Below are 5040 nucleotides of genomic sequence, written 5' to 3' on the forward strand. Positions count from 1 at the left end.
GTAAGAGTTCCTGCTGTTCCATATTTTTGCCAACACTTGATGTTATCAGAAGTAACTTTGTCAGTTTTATGAGGGTGAAATGGTATCTTATGGTTGTTATAATAAGAGACACCCAGTTTTACTGAGATTGAGCATGCTTCCATATCTATTGACTGGGTTAGGGTTTTCTTTGCCACTTTGTATTATTTGATCATTTTTCTGAACTTAGATTTTAAAAATCTAATAATATATCTTAGACATATCTATACACATGAATGAGTAGTGTGTCAATGAAAAATCAAATAACAGTCAAGCTAAGAAAAAAGAAAAGAGAATTTTTATTTGAGCCAAACTGAGGGTTATAACCCAGGAAACATTCTCAGAAGCTCTGAGAACTGTTTGATTAATCAGGAGTTAGAGATGCAATTTTATACATTTTTGACACAAAGAATTTGTGTGTCATATTGATAGGTTAACAATTGTGCACACAGTTCTTCAAAGTTTTTTTTTTTTTAAAAGCCAGTTATATATGTATTGATACAGAATAAGCCTTTGGTCAATGTGACCCCTATATGAGATGAAAAGGAAATATTGATAATTTTAGGGTTACAATGCTGGCATCTGAAGAAAGGGACCAATTTTTCTCAAAGGTTGATTTCCTCCTCCTGTTTTTTTTTTTTTGAAATGAAATAGTTTTTATTCTTCAGCAACTACCAAGATGACTCCCAGAGGTTCCCGTAAGACAGTAACAATCCACCCTGCAGCTTTACTTCATGAAGGAGTGTGAAATCAAATCTATCTAATCTGAAGATCAGGCCTCAGCATGAGCTGGCCTCAGGGAAGAGAGGAGGGGACCGCTGTGACAGAGGCGATGCTGTGCCGAACATGGCACAGATGTGGAGCAATGGAGACACAGCCAGTCAGGGCTGACTGATCGCCTGCACAGCCCACCAAGTCCCCACAGATTTGAGCCAAGTCATTTAGAAGGGATTCAGGCCACTGCATTGTTCTTGCAGAGGAGCAGCCAATGTGTGCCCTCCTGCGCACTAGGGCTGGCTAACCGTGCAGCAATTTCATGACAGTTTCTGCTAGGTATTTCCTGGTATCTTACTTTGTGTCCAAATCCACCTAAAGTACACACTGGTGTCCCCAGTGACTAAGAAAGGCTTTGTGCTCACTTAAAAAAAATTTTAACTGGAGGCTAATTACTTTACAATATTGTGGTAGTTTTTGCCATACATTCACATGAATCAGCCACGGGTGTACATGTGTTCCCCATCCTGACCCTCCCTCCCACCTCCTTCCCCATCTCATCCCTCAGGGTCATCCCGGTACACCAGCCCTGAGCACCCTGTCTCATGCATCGAACCTGGACTGGTGATCTCTTTCACATATGATAATATACATGTTTCAGTGCTATTCTCTCAAATCATCCCACCCTCGCCTTCTCTCACAGAGTCCAACAGTCTGTTCTTTACATCTGTGTCTCTTTTGCTGTGCTCACTTTTAATTGTAGTTGATCCTGTTATGCAAAATAATAATTCAAACAAGATAAGAAAACAACACTGCAGAATCTTAGGAGGGGCTGAGGGCTTTGTCCCAATTCCTCTTTACATGAAAATCCTGTTGCCACAATAATAATAATAAAAAAAAAAGCCAGCTGAGGCAGCACAGTCTCTAAGACCCCTGGATCACTGGTGAGGAAACTGCAGCTCCAATTCAATAGGCGCCAGGCCCAACCAAGCCCACAAGGCAAGCATCCCGTTAGAGGGCAGAGGTCAGGGCCAGAGTGGGTATTCCACACACTTTTTATACAGCTGCTCCAATTCTTTGCTTAGTCTGTGCTGGGACTGAAACTCATACATCATTGCATTTATGATCTTGCAAGACTAAAAATAACATAAAAAGCCATGCTTTTTTTTTTTTTTAAAGTTTCCCCAAAGAGGTTTTGCAATCTACTTTTAAAATTAATTTATTCCTTTTGGAAGATTCATACTGAAAAGACAGGAGAATTATCGGTTGCCTAATTCACATCATTAATGGGAAGTAGGTATCTGAAGAGTATTAAAAATACTTAAGACCATGAACTTGTTCCTCAGATGTTTCATCCCACTCCTGTGTGTCCCATCCAATGGATGACAGCTGGTCCCGAGCTGGACTCCCCAGGAAGAATCCACTCTGACTGTTTGCCCTGCTATCCAGAAGCAGTGAATCAGGCCTCTGACATATTCCTTTTCTGCATGAAAGACCTTCTCCTTTTCTATTGTAGAAAAATGTTGCAGCCTTGCCATGAGGACAGCTCTACTCTCAAGACATCAGTCCTTCTGCATGCCCCCTCACCTAGCCACACATACGAAAGGACTCTGACACAGATCAAGTCCAGAGGGAGAGCCTGGGGTCGAATCCCATGGTGATTCCTGTGAACCTGAAAATCACAAGATGGGATGGCAAGGAACCCCTAACCCACAGGACAGTTTCAGAGGCGTGGCAGGGATGGGTCACACAATCTGTCTAGGAGGAAGGGAGCTGCTGTGACACCACAGACCTGATGGGGTAAAAGAGATGGTCACCGGACCTGCAGAGGTCAATGTGAGATAATATAGAACATCCGGAACATGCTAAGTGCACACCATAAATGCAGATTATTTTGCAAATGAAACTTAACATGGCATTCTTAATACTGTTTTCTTAAAGTGGCATTCTTAATCCTGTTTGTCCAGTCATAACGGACCTGATTGTATTCACCCACCACATCTCAGCTGGACAGCCATTTACCAGCTTCGTGAAGCCCAAACACGTTGCTGTAAAAGGACTCTACGCATGTGAACAGACATCTCCCCTCACCCTGCTGAGTCCAGGAAGCAATGAAGTGAAAACTACCAAAGATAAAAGACAGAGTCAGTTACTATACTTAGCTCCTGCTATATAACAGAAGTAGCCCCTGGCGCCAACTTCAAGAAAAAAAAGGGAAAAATACAATTTATATATTCGAATTTCAAAATGCTGATGTTCTCCTTTCCTAAGGCACAGTTAAGAAGCCCCAAAGAAAAACTGGTAACGCTGAGGGGTGTGCTCTGGAAACGATGTGTCTGTGTCGCTGTGAGGCAGTGACAGGGAGGTGTCACTCCAAGGCAGCCAGCTGCTCAGTTTCACAGCGGACTTGCTTTGCAGTTTCTTCAAATTCTTTCTGTTTATTGTTGGTTTCCTTTGCGATTTTGTTCTTGATTCTCTTTATCCAGTTTCCAAAATTCACCGAGGCTTAATTCTTCAAACTGCTTCTTGACAGAAAGGAAAGCACAACCAGATGAATGCTTTTTATGTTCTTCTATAGGGTCGTCATCTGGCTCCCAGCCTTCCAACTCCTTGAAGCAGAAGAAACACTGAGCCAAGTCAGGCTTGCTCTCAGCGGGACAGTGGATGAAGCCTGCCGCGGCCATCTGCTCCGAGATGCAGGCGCAGCCCTCTAAGAAGGGCCAGTTCTTAAACGTGGAGATGCAGTGGTCCTTGAGGTAGAGCTCCCAGGCCGGGGGCAACCACCGGGTGCCCATCCCACCGCCCGCAAGTGATGCCTCGATTCAAATCCAGTGGTTGACTGCCTCTGCGAGGCATGTTGCGGCATCCTCCTGTTTTGAGGAGGTCTGGTTAATATATAATGCAGATGTACACTGCACATTGGGAAAGGCCTACCACAAAGGGCCCATGTCATTATTTTTTTCTTTTCGTCTTCATTTGATTGTCCTACCATAGAAAAAGATTTATGATTTTTTTCCTCCTCATCTTCCTCCTTTTGATCGTAAATCTTTACATTGAAAGCATTAGGTGATCAACTATTTGGTCCCTTGTTGCCCGGATGGTTCCTTACCTGCCCTGGATCATGCCCCTCAGTGCTGGACCTTGAAAATGAATTCTTTCTTTCTTTCCTTTTAGAGGGTTATGCTAGTAGAGTGCTTGGCAAGGGCTTATAGTCAATCCTAGGGTGTCCAAGAGGCCAGTTTTATCTTATACGTGCATTGTGCACATCCAGTATCTTGTATAGAATTATAGATTTGATCAGCAGTTTCAATTCATTTGAATTTATTTTAAATTCATGTTAAAATTCAGTTTAATTCACTAAGCATTATACATGTGTATGGTGCTAGTTTAGTTGCTAAGTCGTGTCAAACTCTTGTGACCCTGTGGACTGTAGCCCACCAGGCTGCTCTGTCCACGGGGTTCTCCAGACAAGAATACTGGAGTGGGTTGCTATTTCCTTCTGCAGGGGATCTTCCCAACCCAGGAACTGAACCCAGGTCTCCTGCATTGCAGGCAGATTCTTTACCAACTGACCAAGAGCAGGGCTTTGTCTGTGTATATATATAATCATAGTAAATTAATTAAATGCAGTAAATAAGCATATAAATATATCGATGGAGAAAGGTTTTATAGATTATGCATTCGTTCACTCATCCCAATTTGTACAATCATTGTACATGTGCTTTTGACAGTAGACTTAAAGCAAGCAGTGATACATGTCATGAGTAATTTGATAGCCAGGAAAAGGATGATAACGCATATTATGAAACTAACAACTGTCTGTAAAGCAGAGAGGAAAAAGTTGCCTAGTCCTGTGGGGAGCCAACTAAATAGGTCATTTAAAAGGGCAGTGTTTCTTACATCTTGTAACTACTTTGCTCTTTGGAAAAAATTTCCCAGGCATCTGTCAACCTCTTTAGAGCTGCTGACAAGAGTGCAAAAAGTAGTGTGAGCAATAGCACAAACGTTATGTGTTAACATAATATCAGACCACAGATCTCTGTCTTGCAGGCTTTCCAAAAGCTGTCTGTATGATATTTGACATGGCAGGGGTTGCTGGCATCAGTGACTTATGGTTTTTGTTTTTTTTTTTAATTTAATACATCTATTAACCAACTAAGGGACAGAGCAAAGGTTCCTAGGGTAAGTTGTGTCTGGTCTCTAAGAATTGAATATAATTCAGAAAAGGGATGGACATATTAATGTGCTGGAAACTTGAACCTGAAAGGTTAGGCCAGAGGGAGATTGATCTGAGTAAGCGGTAACATT

General features: G+C 42.2%; 1 pseudogene; it reads right to left on the bottom strand.

The window, feature by feature from the left end:
* Positions 1 to 3100: 3100 nt before the first annotated feature.
* Positions 3101 to 3527, bottom strand: LOC128046983 (baculoviral IAP repeat-containing protein 5-like; annotated as a pseudogene).
* Positions 3528 to 5040: the final 1513 nt, after the last annotated feature.

Source organism: Budorcas taxicolor, chromosome 4 (assembly GCF_023091745.1).
Source record: "Budorcas taxicolor isolate Tak-1 chromosome 4, Takin1.1, whole genome shotgun sequence".
NCBI classification, from domain to species: Eukaryota; Metazoa; Chordata; class Mammalia; order Artiodactyla; family Bovidae; genus Budorcas; species Budorcas taxicolor.